The sequence below is a fragment of the Lutra lutra genome, chromosome 7, assembly GCF_902655055.1.
Source record: "Lutra lutra chromosome 7, mLutLut1.2, whole genome shotgun sequence".
Lineage (NCBI taxonomy): Eukaryota > Metazoa > Chordata > Mammalia > Carnivora > Mustelidae > Lutra > Lutra lutra.
In genome coordinates this window covers 56,448,608-56,471,473 of record NC_062284.1, presented here as the reverse complement: position 1 = coordinate 56,471,473, position 22,866 = coordinate 56,448,608, and the positions used below count along the sequence as shown (strand labels likewise).

Below are 22,866 nucleotides of genomic sequence, written 5' to 3'. Positions count from 1 at the left end.
TCTAACCAGAAAGAAGAAAGACTATAAATAGTGACTCTGCTTAAAATGATATTCATAAAGATCACCTATGCACTTAAAAGAAAGTGGGTGCTAAATAAATCTTCCACCCTGGCTCCGCACATGCCTGCTATGTATATACATTGTAACTATGAGATATAACCCCAAATAATAATAACTTGCTTTGTACTCATGACACCAACTGATTTGTTTAGAGGAATAGGGAGGTTACAACAAACTAACTTCTTTTGGGGTTTGTATATTTTGAAATGCTCTTCACATCCGCCTTTTGTTTTATGAAGATATACATTATTCTGCTCCTAAATGATCAGTTTTCTTCTTCCTCCAAAACTATTTTTTTTTCCTCTGGAGAGGGAGAGAAAGAGAGAGTGCACGTACATGCGATCAGAGGGAGAGTGAGAGGGAGGGGAAGAACAAGAATCCCGGGGTGCAGCCCGGCTTGGGGCTCTATCTCACAGCCCTGAGATCGTGACCCAAGCTGAAATCAAGAGGCAGCTGCTCAGCTGAAAGATCCACCCAGGCACCTCTCCAAAGCCATTTTTGATTCCACAATATTCTGAAGTAAAAAATCAGGTTGAAAATTAAGTAATTATGGTTACCTTACAGAGGGTATTGGTTCTGAAGTGATGAAGCATGTAGTTCTTTTAGGGGGTGTGGTTTAAGCAAAAAAAAAAAAAATACACACACGTATATATATCTATCTCCTTTTGAAGAGCAAATAGAAATATCAGAATACATGATTAGTTTCAGGGGAAGTAGCAGGCAGAATGATGGCCCCCAAAGATGTCCGTGTCCTAATTCTCACAGCCAGTGAATGTGTTACCTTAAACTGTGAAGATTAATTAAGGTTGCAAATGAAATTAAGTTTGTTAATCAGCTGACCTTAAAAGAGGGAGATTAGGGGGCGCCTGGGTGGCTCAGTGGGTTAAAGCCTTCGGCTCAGGTCGTGATCCCAGAGTCCTGGGATGGAGCCCCGCATCGGGCTGTCTGCTCTGCAGGGAGCTTGCTTCCCTTCCTCTCTCTCTGCCTGCCTCTCTGCCTACTTGTATTCTCTGTCTGTCAAATAAATAAATTAAAAAAAAAAAAAGAGGGAGATTACATTAGATTATTCAGGTGGGTCCAATGTAATCAAAAAGGATCTATAAAAGTGAAATGGGCAGGGAACAAGATCAGAGTGATGTGACAGGAGAGGAAATTGACCCACCACCACTGGCTTTGAAGATAGAGGGAAAAGCCACAAGCCACAGAACAGAATTGGCCTCCAGAAGCTGGAAAAGGCAAGGAAACAGATTCTCCCCTACAGGGAATGCTTCCCCCCGCGCCAGAGTATCTAGAAGGGAACACAGCTCTACTAAGTGAGATTTTAGCCTTGTGGGACCCATTTTGGATTTCTGACCTACAGAACTGTAAAACTGTAAATTTGTGGTGTTTGGTGCATTGTGTAATTTGTTACAGCAACAGTAGTAACTGAATGCAGGAGGTGTCTCGGCTTCAGATCTGGCTTTGCTAATTCATTTCTCTCAGGTGTGATGTGAGTGGACTGTGATTTAGCTAAAGGCAAAGGTACTAGTATTCATCTTCATCCCCTCCAATAACTGGCACATTCTTAGCACAAAGGCATTCAGAGTTGGTGAATATGTCCGTGAGATTTATAGACCTCATCCTTGGCTACATGTTCATAAGATTGAGCTGCACGTTCAATTTCTTAATAGATTTTGGGAATATGTTTAGTGACTTTACTTACACTAAACTGTACAACTAAATGAATTATATTTTCAAAAAATGTATTTTAAGTTGAAATAATTTTGTCCCACTCAATCAACTTATGGTTGGCTAACTGGCAAGGAAAACAATCAATTTCCAAGACCAGTGAGTTCGCATTTTGTGTTTAGCTACGTAAATATAATGAAGAAGGGAGGAGGGGAGTTAAGGAGAAAGAGGAGAGCACGTGCAAAGGGGGAGAGAGAGAGAGAGAGATAGATTGATTCTCCAAAGATTTGACAATTAATATCCTAACCCCAGTCAATCTGGTGGAAAAATACTCAATTATGCAGTACCAGTTGAGGAATAGTTTTGCTGTCAAAAAGCTTGTACTTGTTGTGATTGAATGTGATTCAGGTAACCCCAGTGGAATGGTAAAGTCAGATAAAGTTGAGATTTGACTGGGTTTGCATGAACAATAACCTTTCCAATTTAATAGAATAAATAGTGACTCTATGTGTGCTTAACATATTGACATTATCTATACCAGAGTGAATTATTTTTGAAGGAATGGAAGGATTTTCTGAAATCATGTTAGAGAAGACCTGTGACATGATAGCATTTGATCATCTGGATTTAAATATATCAAATGCAGGGTGTGAAAACCTGCTAGGATTAGCCCAAGGTTCAGGTAATGGTTCCGGCTTGCTGTTCTTGTATGATAATGATGTTCCACTGTACAATTTATGAATGGAATCTAATATAATCTAATATAAAACTGCAAGATTAAAGAAAATCCTGGTCATTTAGAATTTTTCTTCATTTTTAAGTCATTAGTTCATTATGTGTACATGTATGTATCTAAATATTTTTCTCATGGTAATTTCGCTAGTAGATTAATAATATCAGACTTTTAAAGCATTTACAGAATTGACATAATTTTTGAGCTTTGCAAAATCATATTTGGGAAAATGTGTCAAAGCCATCAACAGAACTGATTTGGAATGTATTGTATTTTGGAACGTAAGGTATTTTTTAGCATTACAAACTACAAATTAGAAGAAAGAAACATGCCAAGTATTTTAGCTTTTCTATACAGGCAAAGATATACAGTTGGGTCACTGACTATCTGGAGGGGATATAGTTGCTAGGCCAAACAATGTACCTTAATATTTTGTGGCTCACTGACTCCTTTAAAATTTCGATGAAATCCACGTCCCTTTCCTTAGAAAAAGTACACATACGTACACATGCACACACACACACACACACACACACATATTTTTATATTATGCACTTTTCCAGAAAACTTATATAGACCCTGAATCCCATTCATGAGCTTGCAAGGGTAAGAACTTGTTCTTTAAAACATCCTGAGTTTCTTGTCTGGACTATACTAAGACAATCACCTTGAACTTTGGTTTCTCAGAAGACTTCAGGAATGTGGCACTTTCATATTCTAAGGAATGAATTATTTTGGATGTACTGTAATTTAACATTTTAGCCAGTTGATGACCTAACGTCAGGTAGACCCACATAATTATTTCTGCTCAAGGTCAGGGTTTTAAAGAAAGCAGAAAGTTTTAGATGGAAAGTGGATTCTAGGACTCAGAGTAAAGAATTCAGACAAAACCAAAGGTTATAAAGTGGAAGCAGATTCTGATTTCCCCAATGGGGTTGATGAGTAAAAGTTGATGAAGGTATGGGGCGCCTGGGTGGCTCAGTGGGTTAAGCCGCTGCCTTCAGCTCAGGTCATGATCCCAGGTCCTGGGTTCGAGCCCCACATCAGGCTTTCTGCTCGGCAGGGAGCCTGCTTCCTCCTCTCTCTCTGCCTGCCTCTCTGCCTACTTGTGATTTCTCTCTGTCAAATAAATAAATAAAATCTTTGGAAAAAAAAAAAAAGTTGATGAAGGTAGGAAAGAACAAGAGTGGTCTTTACTGCTACGTCATCAAGGCCGGCAGGGTTGTATGTACAGGAGGTCTGCCTGGAGGTCCCAGAGGTACTGGGGGAAGTCCCTAGAACCTTGACACCAAAGTACTGGGCCATGAATTTAGAAAATGATTGATCAAGAGACACGGGTGAAAGGGATGGGGTTGGGGAATGATTCTGCAGTGTCAGCATTATGGCTGATTTGATTTTGAAACTTGATCTTTGGACTTAGGTGATTTTTTTTTTTAAAGAGTTTATTTATTTATTTGTCAGAGAGAGAGAGAGAATGAGCGAGCACAGGCAGACAGAGTGGCAGGCAGAGGCAGAGGGAGAAGCAGGCTCCCCACAGAACAAGGAGCCCGATGTGGGACTCGATCCCAGGACGCTGGGATCATGACCTGAGCCGAAGGCAGCGGCTTAACCCACTGAGCCACCCAGGTGTCCCGGACTTAGGTGATTTTTATGCATCTTCTCTGATATTGGGACAAAAGGCAGGCTGGGTTGATCTCACGAGGAGGAATAAGCCTGCAAATCTGGCAGGGGTAGAAAAGCAATGCTAATCTGGATTCTTTGGGAAAAGCACATGCATTTATATGGTCTATAGGTGTCTAAATAAAATCATTAGCAGGCAAATTCTAGCATGACCTAATGTTACTTGCTCTATGGAAATCTGGATTGCTCCTCTTTCCCTAATTAAAATTGTTGGTAATGTGACTGAGAAAGATGAGTTCAAATCCCCAGTAGAATTTCTGATGACCTTTGATGACTTTCATCTTCGAAGATTTTTTTGTGAGTTCTTGAAAGATTTCATCAGGAATTCGGGTTCTCCACTCCAAGACTTTGTGGCTATTCTTTGATCTTGTTCTGGCATCAACCCAAACATGGAAATTTGCCTCTCTTTACTTTGCATGCACACACACACACACACACACACACACACATACACACACAGATGCTCAAATGTTCACAAACATTAGCCATTGAAACAAGGCTTTGTAGTATAAAACTGACTTTGCTGATGGTTTTAGGACATGAAGGTTAATATATTTCAACAATTCAATTGAAATGAAATGTTCATAAGTTGGTGTGGACAACAAATAAGGGCATTTAGGAGAAATCTAGCCTTTTTCCTCCATAAACGAAGCCATAGATGGAGCATGGAGCTGTGTCTGCCCACAGGAAGGGTAGCCTTTTAAAACTCATGCAAAGACACCATGCCATCCACTTACCAACACTTTTACTGACCCTATCCAGAGGTGGCATCTTTTCTGGCTTTGTACAAGGTTCCATATAGACTAGCTGCCATTCTGCCTGTGTTAGAGTCCTTTAGCTACTCTGCCATATTGTTTAGGTCTCCCAAAGAGTGCTGGAGGCAAACTCCATGGGTCTGAATCCCAGCTTGCCAAATACAAGCTGTGTGACAGTGGGGAAGTTATTGAATCTATCTGTATCTCATTTTCCTCTTCTGTTAAGTTGGAATAGTAAAGCTTCTACTCACTTTATAGGGTCATTGTGAGGACTAAGTGACATACAAGCATGTAAAGTGCTTAGAAACGTTGTCTAGTGCATAGTGCTCAATAAAGGCTAGTCATTAATATTCTCCTAAATATGTCATTTATGCAATAAATGACAATATTTTATTCACATAATAAAATTTCTAGTAGTTTCATGTTACTGACAGAATAAAGTTCCAACGCTTCAACCTGACATTTAAAGTCTGCTCACCACATCCCTTCATCCCTCTTCTTTGACATATGATGAAGGGTCAACGTTAGCCACATGGTTTGCTCCTGGACAGCCCTATCTCACTGTTCACCCCCAACTCTAAGTCTCCTCTCATGTTGCTGGATACACCTGATAGTACAATTCACGTGATACATTCTCAAAAGGCTGTTTACAAATGCATGTGAAGGTCAAAGAAAATATTTCCTTCCCCAGTGACTGAAAGAATAAAGGAAAGAAGAAGAGAGAAATCTAAGCATTCTTTAGCTGGTAGTCAATGAGAATTGAAATCAAAGGCTGAATTTGGGGTCTTCATTATCTTTGAATAAAATAAACACCCACCAAAGTATGTCTACTTGTAAACAAAACTACAAGGCAGATACCTCTTCTAGTTCCTTTTTTTTTTTTTTATTTGTCAGAGAGAGAGGGAGAGAGAGCGAGCACAGGCGGACAGAATGGCAGGCAGAGGCAGAGGGAGAAGCAGGCTCCCCGCCAAGCAAGGAGCCCGATGTGGGACTCGATCCCAGGACGCTGGGATCATGACCTGAGCCGAAGGCAGCTGCTTAACCAACTGAGCCACCCAGGCATCCCTCTAGTTCCTTTTTCCTAACACTTTTCACCTAAATTAAGGAACCAATGTCTTTCCCAGAAATAGCTGATTTTCAGTAAGGAGGAAAGCCTAGAAGAGCTGATTTTATGAAGAGTGACAATTTAGATTATAGCAGGAGTGGGGTGTGTCATTTTTTTTCTAAGTTGCCTTCAAATATCACCCTTTGGGCAGTCACTTAATTTGTGGGAACATGAGCATAGTTTGAATGCTAATTAATAAAAGAAGAAAATGAAAAGATGAAAGAGGAAGGGCATCCTGACCCCTACTGTTTATTTTCCTGCTCATGGTGGTTGTACTACTACTTCAGACTATTTAATTGGCCTCTTTTCCGTTCTTCTGATCTAGTTCCTTCTGCTTTGTGACTGTCGCTTTGGTGTGTGTGAGAGGCTAAATGCCACTGATTTCCTTCTTTAATTTTGGTGATTATTTCTACACCCAGAGGAAAAAATCATCTGAGAGGCAATCCTAAAGGCTGCTGACAAACTGGCAAGGCACTCAAGAGAGCAGATGATGCTACAGAGAAGGTTTTGTGTGCCCATGGGTAAATGAAATGTTTGGCTTATCTGACCTTTTGCTTTTGAAGCTGGCATCTTGACAAAGCATCACATGGCTAAGCAGGAGGGCTTGATGCTCTGACCAGGAGAGACACTGGGCCATTCCACTCCTTAAAAACACTCAATTGGTAACCATAAAAAAGAATGAGATCTTGCCGTTTGCGACAACATGGATGGACCTAGAGGGTGTTAGGCTAAGAGAAATAAGACAGAGAAAGACAAATACCATATGCTTTCATTCCTAGGTGGGATCTAAAAAAGCAAAACAAACAAACAAAAACAAAGAATCATAAATATAGAGAACACACTGGGGTTGCCAGAGGGGAGGGGTTTGGGGGATGGGTGATTAGGAAAAGAGGATTTAGAGCTACAAACTTACAGTTATAAAAGAAATAAGTCATGAGGACAAAAAGCACAGCAAAGAGCATAAAGTTAATAATATTGTAATGTTCTATGGTGACAGACAGTGATTACACTTATCGTGGTGAGCATAGTGTAATGTATAGAATTATTAAATCAGGTTTTACACGTAAAAATTATTGTAACATATGTCAATTAGACTTCAATTAAAAAAAATTACTGTGCTGGAAGGAGGAGACCTATTTTCTATTCTGCTCTGTAAGTTTTTCGACTGCTCCACATCATAGTTTTTCATCTGTAAGATGAAGGGTCATTCATTGAAATAACCCGGCACTGTTTTAAGTGCCCGGGATAGGTCAGTGAACAAAACTGACAAGATTCTTGCTCTTGGTGTGTTGGGGTGGGGGGATACAGGGAATGGAGACAGTCAACAGACACATGAATTAATACAGAAGAAAATTCCAGATACTGGTAGCAGCTGTGGAGAGAAGAACACTGGGTGGGATGCAGAAAGTGACTAGAAGAGGTGGATTAGGGGAGGTCTCTTTGAGGAGACAAGCATTTAAGCTGTACTTGAATGATGAGAATGAGTCATACCATAGGGCAGCAGTTCCCAGAGAGAAGGCACAGTTGGTACAAAAAAAGACTAGAAGGCAACAATTAGGTGAGTGTCTTTGAGGGCCTGGCAGAATGCCAGGGTGAGGAGAATGAGAGGAGACTGACAAGAGATGTGATTAAAGAGGTGGGCGGGGGCCAGGGAAGACTTCGCTGATACTGTGAGGGGTTTGAATTTATTCTCATCTTTGTGTAAACCCATTGAAGCAGCATTGTCCAGTGGAAATATAACATGAGCCACATATGTAATTTTAAAATGTTTAGTAACCACATTAAAAAAGTAAAAGAAATAGGTAAATTAGATTCAGTAAGTGTTATTTAACAAAGTATATAAAAATATCGTTTCAACATGTAGTCACAATTAAAATTATTGAGATATTTTACACTCTCTTTTTGAATTAAGTCTTTGAAATCCTTGTGTATTTTACATTTATAGCACATTTTAGTTTGGATGCCAAATTCTCATTGGAAATAATTGATCTACATTAGGATTTCATAAAATTTACATTTGAGATGGTAGATTCACATATCCGACTTGTTTCAAACACTTAAATGCTTTCCAATAATTAAATCCAGAATCAGTCTTTAAATTTAGAATAATCAAAATTAAATAAAATTTAACATTCAGTTCTTCAGTCACACTAGACTCAAGTGCTCAGTAAACATGTGGCCAGTGGCTGCCATATTGGATGGATCAGGATTGGAGGGTTTCAAGCAGTGAATGAGAGGATTTGATTTGCTTTTAAAGGACCACTGGTTGCTGTGTGAAGAAATGAGTGTGGCAGAGAAAGTATAGGTATTGGGAACTGATTACACAGAGGTCAGCAAACTTTTTCTGTCAAGGGTCAGATAGTAAAAAGCAGCAAGATAGTAAATATTTTAGGCTTTGTGGGCCTTATAGCCTTTGTTGTACATAATTCCGCTATTGTAACACAAAAGCAGCCATAGGTGATACATGAAAGAATGAACACGGTGGTTTTCTAATAAAACTTTATTGATGGACACTGGAATTTGAATTTCGTATGCTTTCACGTGTCGTGAAATATTAACCCTTTGATTGTTTTTCTTTTACAATCATTTAAAAATGTAAAAATGATTCTTAGTTTACAGGACATACAAAAAGAGGCAGCAAGTGGAAGGGTGAGCTGGTGTTTGCTGACCCCCCCAAATCAGGGGTATTTGGCAGGAGCCCAAGGGGGAGGTGATGGTGCTGGGGAGTTGCAGCAGTGGGAAGAATGTGATTCCTGTGGTTGGACTTGATGATAGTCTGGGGTTGGGAGCCAGGACAGGGGAGAGTCAAGAATGAAGGCATTAGGCTTCATTTTGAGTCTGAGTAGATGGTTCCTAAAGTTATCTTTAGCTCCAACAGTTTGTGATCTATGATTTTTAAGTGGAATCCACTTTTTGACCAGAGATTGGAATGGTACTCTACCTCCTCCTTGAGTGGATACATTCCAGTATCTGGAAATTATAAACCTGGGAATTTTCTCTGATAAAGGATTATTGTATATTTCAGCTCCTCCCTGACAGCATCATTAAGCAATTTTATAATTTTTCATTTTCAGTTGTGGAATTCCATGGATCTCAAGATAAACTTTTGTACAAAGTGTACTTTTATACATGTACCAGTGATATGCTTCATTTCTGTATAGCTATGATAGTGTTTAAATGGATTAAACTTGCTTGTTTTAAAACAAGTTCTATGGGAATTCTGGATCATTTAGGTCCTTCCCTGCCCTCTTTTTGTTCTGTCCTATTGTAGTTATCCCTGGGGAGCAAAGTTTTCATGGATTAAAACAGCAATTGATTTTTATTCTTAGCTTTTATTTGAATGTATCCTTTCACCTCAGATATATTATGCATCGCCAAAGAAACTCATAAATTATAGACTAAGCAAAAGTTAAAATTAGATCTGAGTGTGGTGTAATGCCCAAAGGAAACTATTTGAAAAGGTTACAAGCTGTCAAAAAACAATTTGTATGGCTAAAAGCCACACAGTTAGATGCTGTTAATGGAGTATCTGCAATGATTATTTGGGCATTGGTTGCTTATTACGTCTCTGTGGCAACTAATCAGTGTATTTCTTTGGAAGCCAGAGACAGCCGGAATTCGGCACCTCTAATACCAAAGAAGTGTGTGGTCGAATGTGTTGTTCCACATCAAATAAACCGCACCTCTTCTCTGTCCAGATTTTATTAATTCCCCACCCTTCCCAAATTGTCGTTGGTGCTGATTGCAAGAATAAAGACTGGTTACTTCAGTGAAAGGATCATAAAGTCAATCATGTGGATAAAATTACTGAGCCATCCAGCCAGCTGGTCTCTATTTGGCCCCACTTTGGTTCATTAGTTTATGGGGTGAATTCACTCCATATTTAAGGAAAGCAAAAACGGCATCAAAACTCGTTTGTAATTAATTGCAGCTTTTTAGAAAGGAATGCATTTGCAAATGAAGAATATGCAATGCCAGATCCTGATTTCTGATTATGTTATGCATCTGTCTAAAATGTAACTTTCTTTTGTGTTTATGTTAACGCTGGGTATAGGTTAGACACTTTTTCAGACCCTTACCACTACTTTCCGTGTTTTCATAGTTTCTCCTTGCCAACTGCAGAAACTTTAAAATAGCGCATCATTGATTGGCGGGAGCCCGTGCATCTCCAAACATTATAAGAGTCATTTGAATGCCTGGCCATCTAATCTGGTGCCTGTGCAATGTATTGTCATTCAGGTGATTAGATGGGCTTGTGCAACTGTAAGCTGACGTTGAAATGACAATACATCACAAAAACATTGTGGTTTCCATGCTTTGTTAGTGGCAAAATGGCTAATGTTAATTACTTGGGCATTTAATGGACCCAGAAATAACAAATACATGATTCTCTTGATTTGGAACCTTTTACAAAAGGACATAAAAGCAGTCAAGCAACTCTGGAGCTGTGCCTTGACACGTCTAACTCCTCATAAGGACCAAAGGAAGGGCAAAGGACACAGATGCTTTTAAACAAAAGGAACCCAGTAGGACAGAGCACTGATACTTAATGCTAGCTCTCGTAAACACAGAAAGGAAAAATCTGTTGAACGAAGAAGCCAAATGTCATAAATATGCCTCCCTATGTCAAAGACTGGAATTAGTTCTCACAGAACACAACAGGCGAAGGCAAAACAGAACTTAAGTTGGCTACTTCTGGTGGAAATAATCCGCCCCAGAGTAAGTCAAGCCACTGACAAAAGCATTTCTTTGGAAGTGATGGGTACTTGGGACGGGAGCCCTGTGGCTAAAGAGCAAAAGCTCAAAATGTGTTTGGAGGGATGTCCAAGTACGCAAATCCCTACCAGATGCCATGAGACACGAGGGCCACAGGACTCATTATGACATTTGGACCACCTTTGGATCATATCTCATCTCCTTCCAAGTCCTGCCCACCTGAACTTGCAACAAATTACCCACAAAGTGAAAGTTAAAGAAAAAGTCAGCAACATGTAAATGGACCCCTAGGAAAACGAATTTTTTCAGATGAAGGTGTCTGAAGACACCCTCATGAAATGAGGAGACTCAGGCCCAGAGAAATGAAAATGATGAAGGAACTTACTCAAAATTACCTATGTAGTTAGTCAGTAGGGGTAATTAGCAGAGTATTTTACAAAATGACTTTAATATGTGTTTTAACTAATCCTCCAAAACAAAATAAAAAACCAAACAAAACACAAAAACTTATGAGGTAAGTAGAGAAGGTATTATCTTCAAAACATTTCGGGTAAAGGAAGTGAAATCCAGAGAAGTAAAGTAATTTGCCCAAGACCATCTAGCTAGGAAGTCCTGATCCCTTCTATGTAGTTCTTTTTGACTCTATGAACTTTCCATTACTATAAATTGCCTCCAGATTTAACTTCCTTTTTCTTCCCATATAGTAGCCAAGCATAACGAAAAGTTAAAGCATGAGGAAAGAAAGAAAGGAACAAAGGAGTAGAATTAGCTTTGTGCCTAATTCCTCAGATAATAGCTTTCTCAATTAGAATAGATGTGCTGAATACCTCCTGAGCACATCAGTTGGGGAGAAAAACCTACAACTCTGATAATACTTCATAGATGAGGCAGTCTTTGCATTCTTTGAGCCTATTTTCCCTCTCTTAAGGTCCCTCAATATTCCTCTCCCCAAATCCCCTCAAAATTAATACAGGCTCAAATAAAGTAAAAATGAATTGTTGCTTTCGAAAAATGACATAGGGCCCTAAGAAATGTATCCTGTCAGAAATGCAATTTTAATGGCCTAAGTTATATAAATGACACATAATAAAACATTATAATTACCTATTATTTACATGTGTGTTCTAAGAATTACTTAAAATTAATTGGGAGCAGGATTAACAATTTTAATCACTTTATGAAATATTCATGAGCATTCATAAAATCCACAAAGCTTTTCTTTAATGAATTAATGATATTTAATATCTTTTCACAGAATTTAAGGGCAGAAAAACCCAATTTGATAATGCAGTGTAAGGTTCTGAAGTTACTCTCCGTCTCGCTGAAGAAATGACTGCGGGCACATTGTTCTTAGCTGTCCATCCCATCCATTGGGACACAAATTAGTCTTTTCCGCTTTTGATCATGAACCAGGTTCTCCCAGCTGAATCTATTTGATGTGACAAAAACCATAACCAGAATACCTTCGCAGATAGTACTTACAGTTTCTAAAATATGCATTCTGATACTAGGGACAGGAAATCACAGCCATTGTGTAGACCACTCTGACCACTAAGCTGAAGGAATATCTAGAATCTCAGGGCAAGATCTGAAATTATTTCTTTTTATAATGGAAGTGAGAGAGAGTCAAGATGAGATGGTTGGGGTTAGTCATCTGGAGGGGGACAACTCACTATGTGTATATGGGGGTGCCAAAGTATATTCTTAAGTCTTTTTTTTTTCTTTTAAGATTTATTTATTTTATTTGCAAGAGAGAGAGCTGGAGAGGGGGAGGGAGAGAGGGAGAGACAGAAGCAGGCTCCTCACAGCTGATCAGGGACCCCCCTCACAGGGCTTGATCCTAGGAACGTGGGATCATGACCTGAACCAAAGGCAGATGCTTAACCAACTGAGCCATCCAGGTGTCCAAAGTATCTTCCTAAGTCTTAATTGTTTGTGTTCTCCAACCACCCCTACACTTTTCCTCAAATCCAGCAGGGAGGCACCAACTATAACCAGGAATAAAGTAAAATAAATGAGATAATTAAATCGTAACATGTTGTCAAGGAAATATTACTGGCAAAATGGGGGAGATTATTTTTATCTTTTCCAGTTTTGTAACCCTGACATTTATTATATAACTATAGTTAACCCAATTAACTATAGTTAAATAAGACATGATGCTTTGTCTATAAGTTGAGTCTAAAATTTTACAGTTAATAAAACAACCTTTATAATATTATGATGATGTGAATTGTAGAATGCAATAGTATAAATGAATGCACAGAAAAAAAACTATAATGAGCTCTATGTCACTAAATCCCTATGAAGGAAAATAGTCTTAGCAGAATACATGAAGGGATGGCAGATTCTCTGTTAGATTTCTTTTGCTTTTTTCCACTTCCTTTCACTCATACTCAGTTGCTAGAGTTTCCTTTTGTCTTAGGTCATCAACTAACTTGTGTTTTTCATTTTCCTTGAATAACCTTCTCAGTAAATGGTGTTTATAGGAGTGGGTTGGGTATGTGGTAAGTTTTCTGACTTCCTGACTGAGAGTTTTTTCCTTTTGTTTTTACACTTGAGTAGAAAATCAGGAGTTCAAAATTATTTCTCCCCAGGCCACTGGAGGAACTGATCCATTGTTTACAACATTCCACAACAATTCAAATTATCATTCTTTTCTATGAATCTTGGTTTTGTTGTTGTTGTTGTTGTTGTTTGTTTGTTTTTAGTCTCCTTTAGTTCACAGAATTTGTTCTCTTTGTAAAAAATGATTTCTTTTACCCCTTTGCCCCTCTCCAACTCTTGATCTCTTGCTAGATGGATGTTGGATAGCCACATCTTTTAACATTTTACCCATCATTTTCATCTCTTTTTCTTTTTGCTCTTCATTCTAGGAAATGGTGTCTATTCCGTCATCCTGATCCACCAGTTTGGTTACAGCACTCTGCTTTCTGTTATTTAGTTTGTACACTAAAGTTTTCATTTGTCACCCATACTTCTAATTATCTCTTTACTGTCTATAATAATTTAGTGTCTTATGTATTTTTTACTTATTGTGGTCTATTCTAATTTTCTGGACCTATTAACTTCTTTATTTTCTCTGAGGAAATTAATTAGAATTTTCTTAAAGTATTTTTCTGCTTCTTCAAAGGTCAGATTTTTTTGTTGTTCACTTTCATCCTTCTCTTTGATGCCATTGGTTTTTTCTCAATGGCCCCTGCTCAGTGATTCTCAGTTCATATTTGGAAATGATGGGCCAATGTAACTGATAGGGATTAATTAAAATGAATTGACTCTGTAGTTACAAATAGCAGCATGTAAACACACTTTAGTACTGTGATTTGGTTATATTTTCTTTAGTAAAATCCACAAGGAAATAGAATGGGAGGGCGGAAGTTATGAAGGGAAGGCAGCTCATCTAAAGGAACAAATATTTCCGACTCCAGCTCTAGGTATCTATGAAATGTTTGTCCCTTTAGATGTGACTTGAAACTATAACCAGCACACTGCATATTACAAATGACAAAACAGGCAGGGGGTTAAGTGACTTGGCAAAAATAGTAATTATGATTTTCTTTTTGCATCACTAATTATATTTAGAAAGGAAGCACATTATACATTTCTTTGAAGCCACATTGACTTTGCCCCACATGTGGATTCATCTTTCTAGAAGGTGATACTGAGATGATGAAGCACCCCGAGATGAGGGTGGATAGGGTTCTCTCAACTAGCTATGGATGTTTCTCAAATGGTTTTATTCATCTGCTCAGAAGCCAGTCTCAGCTTTTATTCTAGTGTTAATCTCTGTCCCATTCTCCATTGTTTCTGTAGAAAAGGCACTTTCAAAATAGAATTCAAGAGACATCCGCGTCTCATATAGACCACACTCAGAAGTAGATAGAGGCTGGGGCGCCTGGGTGGCTCAGTGGGTTAAAGCCTCTGCCTTTGGCTCAGGTCATGATCCCGGGGTCCTGGGATCGAGCCCCACATCGGGCTCTCTGCTCAACAGAGAGCCTGCTTCCTCCTCTCTCTCTCTCTCTCTCTGCCTGCCTATCTGCCTACTTGTGATCTCTGTCAAATAAATAAATAAAATCTTAAAAAAAAAAAGAAGTAGATAGAGGCTGACCAATGACCACCGTTTTGCAATTTCTAAAACATAAAAGTAAATTACTTGTGACAAGTGGCCAAATTTCTTCCAAACTTGTATTGCATCTCATTGTGTGATTTCAGGTCTCACCCTTAGAAGCAGCAACTATGTATTTCATTTTAAGATGATGTGAACAATTCTATTATCAAAGATGGCCAAAAAAGAGAAAGAGACTCAGGTTTTGCGTGTATTAAGTAGGACGGCTGTAGACGGGCATCCTGGCTCGGTCATGCATTAACTGATTTATTGTGTGTAAATTGCTTAGCCATTCCGAGCTTCAGTTTCCTTATCAGTAAAATGATTATTCAACAACACTTACCTTATAGGGTTGTTTAAAGATTAGAATATAGGAATTCATTAAATAGTAAACTATTCTTCTTAGAATAGTCAGTTGCACAGGCACTGAGTGTTTATTGGGTATAAGATTAGGCCTTAATCCTTTAATTGAAATATATAGCCAGCAGAGTTTTAGGGAACTGAATCACTTGGGAAGATAATACAGCCTATAAAATATATGTGCCATTCTGCAAAGTTTATAAGTCTAATCATGATTCTTAAATTGGCGCATGAAGAAAAGACAAATGAAATGCTATGAGTAATGTTTCAGATTCTTACTAATTTAACAGATTGTTAAGTGGGATTTACTTTCTGTCCTGGAGTCTTGGGTGGGACCCAAAAGATGAGGAAATCAGTGAAAAGGCTGCCCATTCTAGGAAAAGAGGCTAGGCTCCATGTGTGGGACCAACCTTTCTCTTCTAGTCTGTAGAAGAGAATTCTACAGAGGTTTTTTTTGTTTTGTTTTGTTTTTTGTTTGTTTTCTGTTGTTTGTTTTTGAGACTTCTACAGAGTCTGAAGGAAGCAGGTGAGGATATACTTTTTAACAAAGCTCTATGATTGTGGTACAATTCATAACACATAGAATTCACTAGTATAACATGTATAATTCAATGGCTTTTGCATCAACAATTATATTAGAAAGGAAGCATATCATAAATTTATTTGAAGCCATATTGACTTTGCCTTGCACATGGATTCATCTTTCTAGAAGGTGATACTGAGATGCTAAAGTACCCTGGGATGAGCGTGGATATGGTTCAGTGGCTTTTAATGTATTCAGAATTGTGAAGACATCCCAAGAATCCACGTAAAAACATTTTCATTGCCCCCAGGTGAAACTCGTCAGCCCCTACCTATCACCGTAGATCCCCACCTGCCCTTCCCAACCCACTAATCCTAGGCAACCCCTAATCTACTTCCTGCCTCTATTGATTTGCCTATCCTGGACATTTCATATGAACAGAATCATACAATTTGTGGTGTTTTATGAGTAGTTTATTTCACTTAGCATAGCATTTTAAGTTTCATCCATGTTGGAGCATGTATCAGTACCTCATTTTTTAAATTAGCTAATACTATTCCACTGTATAGGTACATTATACTTATCCATTCATTAATTGGTGGACATTTAAGTTGGGGTTACTTTTGGCTATTATGACTAATGCTGCTATAAACAGTTATATACTCTTTTTGTGTGTGTATGCGTACACATGTTTTCATTTCTCTGGGGTATATACCTAGGAATGTATTGCTAGTTAGAATGGTAACTCTATGCCTAACCTTTTGAGGATGTGCCAGACTCTTTTCCAAAATGGCCAAACCATTTTCTACTCCCCCCCCCCCCAGCAGGGAGTGAGGGTTCCAAATTTTCCATACTCTTGTCAATAATACTAATTTTCTGTCCTCTTGATGATAGCCATAATAGTAGGTATGAAGTAAAATCTCATTGTGGTTTTGATCTGCATTTCCAACATGGCTAATGATGTTGAACGTCTTAACATGTGCTTATCAGCCATGTATATATCTTCTTTGGAGAATTGTCTATTCACATCTCTTGCCCATCTTTTAACTGGTTGTCATTTTGTAGTAAAAGAAAGCTTAAAATATTCCCAGTTTCACCCAGCCATGTGAGACTGCTCCAAATGAATGATACACAAACCCTGAACGTGTCTGCCAGAAGGAAAACCTGACATCCCATTCTCCACCTAGGATCTTGTGATCTTCAGAAACTTCCAGATCTAGGACTGCTGTTGAATTGGAGCAGAGTCTGGAGAGAGAGCCGTGTTGTAATGGCCTTAACTTCTAGAGTTTGGGAGGCATTGGAGTTCAATTTTCCTCTGGGATGTATTGTTGATGACTAGAACCATTTAGAAAGGACCCTCCTCATGGGTGCTGCTTGTGAAGGTTGTATGGTCTGAATCTTTATATTCATCCCAAATTCATATGGTCCAATGTGATAGATTTAGGAAGTTGGAGTCTTTGGTGACTATTTCATAGGACAGAACCTTAAAAAAAAAAAAATTCTCTTATTAAAGAGTTCCAAGAAAGCTCCCTTAGCCTCTCCACCAGGTGAAGAAGATATAGTAAGTCTGGGACCCAGAAGGGCACAGTCACCCTAATTGTACTGAACTTGTACTTCCGAACATCCAGAACTGTGAGAGATAAATTTCTGTTGTTTACAAGCCACCTGGTCTATGGTACATTGTTAGAGCAGCCTGAATGGGCAAAGACACAGGGTTAGCAGTCCCAGGAATATAGCACTAAGTTAAAAGCTGAAGCAGAATCATAAGTTATTGGCTTGAGCATGTGTTACCTATGTATGACAAGGCAGTACTCATGTCCCAGTCCAGGGATCTCCGAAGACACCCCTCTCTCTGACCAAAATAGTCCATGAAATAAAATCTGAAGAGAAAGAGCCACATTGCTTAAGCACTGATCAAGAAAACCTTTGTCCTTATCCCCTTCCTCAGGCTGTTCCCTAAGCCAATTTTCCCATTTCTGGTACTCAAGTTGCAAGGTTTGTGTGTGTTGGGGCAGGAGAGAACGTTTTGAAATGATTCAAGTTTGATTTAGATTAGACTGGATATTTTTACACCTGAAAATAATACTGTTCTAATACTCCAAAGTGACCACAAAAGCCACAGGGAACTTTCTGAGATGTTTTGCAAACAAGTAGAAAGAACATTTAAGAGGGGATTTCTAAAAGTAGAGAAAAGAAGCCTAATTCTTGATTGTACCCCACCAAATCTAGCCTGTTCAATATATACATGCAGGACACACATATACGTATCTGCATATTCTCACAGTGTTGCATTCGTTCTAGGTGGACAAGATATCTTTAAGCCCTTTGGTCTATGTGTCATAGCAAATAGTGAAATGGAGTTGTATGGACTTTCCAATCACAGAATGTGGGGCAGTGACAGAGCCAAGGAACACGGCCCAAGACTATGACTAACAATTCATAGCTCGAGTATGCAGCCCTATGGTTTGGAATGCTCTCCAGGGCTGTTAATATTTTCAGTGACTCTCATAACTGACTGCTTAGTTCATATTATGTGATTAAAGATCTTCACTCTCCTGGGAGACCTCAGATCTTTTAGTAAGAGTCATTTTGGTAAATGAAAACACTCAGTAAACAAAATGGCTCTTTGAAAGAATAGGATATGCAGAAATGATTTTCCAAACTCGTATATTAAAATAAAACGTTAGCTGCAGAAAGCCAACTATCGACGTAGCCGACTCCAAGATGCCAGATTGGAGCAACAATATGGGTCAGTCCCTGAGATCCTGAACTCTTGCGTTCTGGTCATGTCAGGCCCAAGTTCAAGAGAAAGCTCATGTGCTGAAAGGTTTGGCATAACATCTTAGAGACCCAGAGCACGGAGGCCCTTTACACAAACAGAACAAATCCTTTTCAGTGCTTTTAGACCTTAACAAACATGAGGTGATGTATAAAACGTCACTCCCCCCACCACACTGCCAGCCCCCACCCCGCGAACCCCTTGCACTCTTTTCAGCATTTCTTAAATGTGCCCCATTGAACAATCTGTATTCATTGTAACAAATACAATCTCATTGAATTAGATTCTGAAGAGACTTTCTAGGGAGAAAAAAGAGGACTGATCCTGTATTCTCTTTAGTTTAAACAAGGGACAGAGCCCCAGCAAATGAGAAATCTTGGGTGAGCTAAGTTCCCTGGAATGGGTAGGGAGGGAAGGAGTAGGGTGAGAATTGGATGGAACTTGTGCTGGGGAAGGAATCAGTTTCTAGAAAAATCAATTTTTCAGGACTAGAGAAGCAGAGCTGTCTTATGTTTGTGTGATTGTTAGGTATCACCGGGTATATTTTCATTTTCCTATCACCATGTGATACATTTCCTTTTAATTTAAATTTCCTTGGGTGGAAGGTAGGGCTTGGAGTCCAGATCATCAGCATTATAAAGTGGAAGAGGAAAAACATGCCAGTAGCTATTTGCAGATGTAATAAAGATTTGACTAATGTGCATATTTATGGCTTGTGTTAGCTCACTGGGCATCACAGTCTGATAAAAGCTGTACTATCCCCCAGGCTCCTGCAATTCATGGCCTGGTATCATTGGGATTATCTATGTTCCTCTCATTACTCACCCATTGCTTTGGTTGTATCGGGAGTAAAAAATAATAAGCTGTAAGCTTCCCTGCTGCATAATCTAACAGATCATCTTCCATTCCAAGCCCAATGTCAACGATACAAAGCAAATGAGGAGCGCGCCGACAGATTTCTCCTTCCTTCACCAGGCAGCTGACTACTCTCCCCTTGAGCTGTCGACCCACACAAATGTTACATTTAGGAACTTGTCCTTGATTTTTAGGAGTTAAAAATCCCTAATAACTTAACAAGCAAAACATAGAGTTACCCTTGTAATGCATCAGCACACAAATTAGCTAGACAAATAAAAAGGATTAAAAAATTCTTGAAAATAGCACTTATCATCAGTCTCCCATTCAGAAATAATGAAGGAAGATGGTTTATACAGATTTAGTAATAAGACATGACATAAATGTAAATATAACATGTTACGACCTTTCTTCTGGTGAACAATAAGCATTTTGTTCATTCTTCAGAGCCTCTTTGTTTATAATGAGTGTGGTGATGAATCGAAGTGATGACATCAATTAAATCACAAGTTTATATTATTTTCAAACAGACAAAATGCAGATATTTTAAGGCAGGTAGCAAAAATGATGAGTTACTGTCTCTTCTTGGTCTCTAAATAAGTTATACATATTCAAAAAAAGAACATTAAAGATGCTCCAGAAATCCAGGATCGTATATTACTTTTACTCTGAACAAAGATAACATTTGTAGAATCCCATTAGCAATAAATCTTTTAGATTCTTTTCACTTAAAATCTTATGATCCCAAAGGGGAGAAGAGATAATCAGTAAATAGAACTCTGATATCTGTCAGGAATTTGCCTGAATTAGAGCTGAACTAACTTGACAGAGAGATTGAGAAAAAAATTACCTTTAGTATTCTGGTGAATCTGTTTGAATTTTTCTTTAAACATATCACTAAAATGGAAACAAAAACACAAAATACGTTGTTCATATCTCAACAACTCGGGATGTGTACTATCTAATTACCAATGATACACAGCAAATATCCTCAGGAGAAAGATATTCACAGACTATAGAAAAACCTTTGAAAATACTGAACTTTAATATGTTTTTAGAAGTATTACATAATAAAGTACAGAAATTTCATATTATGTATTTCTCCTTTTAGTGATTTTAACATTAGAGAAAAAATTATATGAAATTTGTTTTATAAATCCTCCCTTTTCTTAACTAACCAATGGATATATCAGGAATTTTAAAAAAAGAAAAAGAGATGGGAGAAAGTTAAAAACATTCTGGAATACTGTATGTAATATACCCAGCAACACATAGTGATCATTGACTTTTTGGAGCAGTGTTGGGCGCTGATTTGGTTATGGAGGCCCTACAGATTGAATACCCATTTCCTAGTGTAGTAAAGTTTGGATCTTTTCACCTTATTTATCTGAAGAAAGGGATTCCCCAGAAGAATTTGGACTATATCAGGCAAGAGACTTTTCTTGAGTCGAGGGTTACTTCATTAAGATCTCTGCAGAACCCTCTTTGCTTTTTCCTTTAAAAGGTGCACTGCCCATGAACTTGAACTAAAGCATATCATGTTAACATCCTAGGTGTCCTTAGAAATCATGACAGATGATGCAACACGGTAGCCGCGGCACTACTGGTGGCAACATCAGGGAGCAATCCTTTCCCTCAAACCGTGAGTAACTGGAAGCAGAAAAGAACCCTTAGAGTAAGTCTACTTAAAATTGAAACCAAAATTTCAGAGACAATAGCAGGAAAAGGGAAGTTTTGGTTGGGACTGTAGAACTATAAAACTGTAGAACTATAGCTAGAGCTATAAAAGGAAAAAGTAGTGAACATATTTTCAAATTCAATTTATATTACAATAAAAACTGTTCTCTAATTCTTAGACTAGTGAAGAATTAACCAAATCTTAGATTTTTGGATAATCTTTCCAACATAATTTTAGGATATCCAAGTCTGCATATTTGACTTTCAGGAATGCTGATAGAAAGGATTAATCTTGCAAAGACGTTCTATGGCTTTATTAATTTTTAAACAAGATTCCTAATCATTTGGTTTTCATATTGTTCTTTTTTGAATCTCATCTTTTTTATTTTTCCCTTTTTCAGTTGCTTGACCTTGATAGATCCACAGTGACTTGAGTAGATCTCTAATATCACCTTAGTTTTTCAATTTTAAATAATTTTTTAAAAATGTGTTTATTTATGGGGCACCTGGGTGGCTCAGTGGGTTAAGCCTCTGCCTTCGGCTCAGGTCATGATCTCAGGGCCCTGGGATCGAGCCCCGCATCGGGCTCTCTGCTCAGCAGGGAGCCTGCTTCCTCCTCTCTCTGCCTGCCTCTCTGCCTACCTGTGATCTCTCTCTCTCTCTCTCTCTGTCGAATAAATAAATAAAATTTAAAAAATAATGTGTTTATTTATTTGTCAAAGAGACAGAGTAAGAGCACAAGCAGGGAGAGTGGCAGGCAGAGGGAGAAGCAGTCTCCCTGCTGAGCAAGGAGCCAGATGTGAGATTCTGTCCTAGGACCCTGGGTCAAGATGTGAGCCAAAGGCAGATGCTTAACTTACTGAGCCACCCAGGTGTCCCTCTAATATCACTTTAATAAACTTTATGCAATTTGAAGATTTTCAATTTAACTTTTAAATTTGCATTTTATATGCATAGGAAGTTGTAGACATTAGATTCTCAACAGGATTATAACCAATCAAGATATTGATTCTCTGGATTAAAATAGGTGCTATATTAATGGCAGAGGGGACTTTGAATTGGAACTAATCTTACAAATGGTCAGTTCACCACTGAAAATTTTTGTGCTATGACAGTTTTTGATATCCATAGTTCATTCATTTTCTAAAGATTTAATTATTTATTTGAGAGAGAGAGAGTGCCAGAGGAAGGGGTGGGGAGAGAGAGACAGAGAAACTCAAGCAGACTCCCCACTGAGTGCGGAGCCCAACACTGGCGTCGAGGGGCTGTCTCACGACCCTGAGATCAGACCTGAGCTGACCCCAAGAATCAGGTGCTTAACCGACTGCCACTGAGGCATTGCCTGGTGAACAATTTCTTAACTGATGAGAATCACGAAATGAATATTCAGATGAGGAATCAGACACCTGTGTCCACTTGACAATCTACTGGAGATCCAGAGAAAGCAATATAGGTGTTAATAATAGTGATGGGCGCCTGGGTGGCTCAGTGGGTTAAGCCGCTGCCTTCGGCTCAGGTCATGATCTCAGGGTCCTGGGATCGAGCCCCGCATCAGGCTCTCTGCTCAGCAGGGAGCCTGCTTCCTCCTCTCTCTCTGCCTGCCTCTCTGCCTGCTTGTGATCTCTCTCTGTCAAATAAATAAATAAAATCTTAAAAAAAAAAAAATAATAATAATAGTGAAACCGCTAATTTTTTTTGAAGTTGATCTATGTAATAAGCACTTAACAAGTATGGATTTGTGCTTCAGAATTCCTACTGCCATCTGTAAAAAGGGGGGGAAATTTGATTTCAGTTTACCTATTTTATAGGCTCTGTAAATGCAAAGATGGATCATGTGTCTCTTTCCACAA

The 22,866-nt window shown here is 38.6% G+C and overlaps 1 long non-coding RNA gene across 2 annotated transcripts in view; it reads left to right on the top strand.

Moving 5' to 3' along the window:
- LOC125104868 (uncharacterized) overlaps nucleotides 1-22,866 on the top strand; it is a 147,268-nt gene that overhangs the window by 103,906 nt on the left and 20,496 nt on the right. For both annotated transcript variants that reach the window (XR_007128751.1, XR_007128750.1), the window contains exon 4: nucleotides 20,893-20,981. This is a non-coding gene — a long non-coding RNA (uncharacterized LOC125104868). The remainder of the gene's footprint in view (nucleotides 1-20,892; nucleotides 20,982-22,866) is intronic.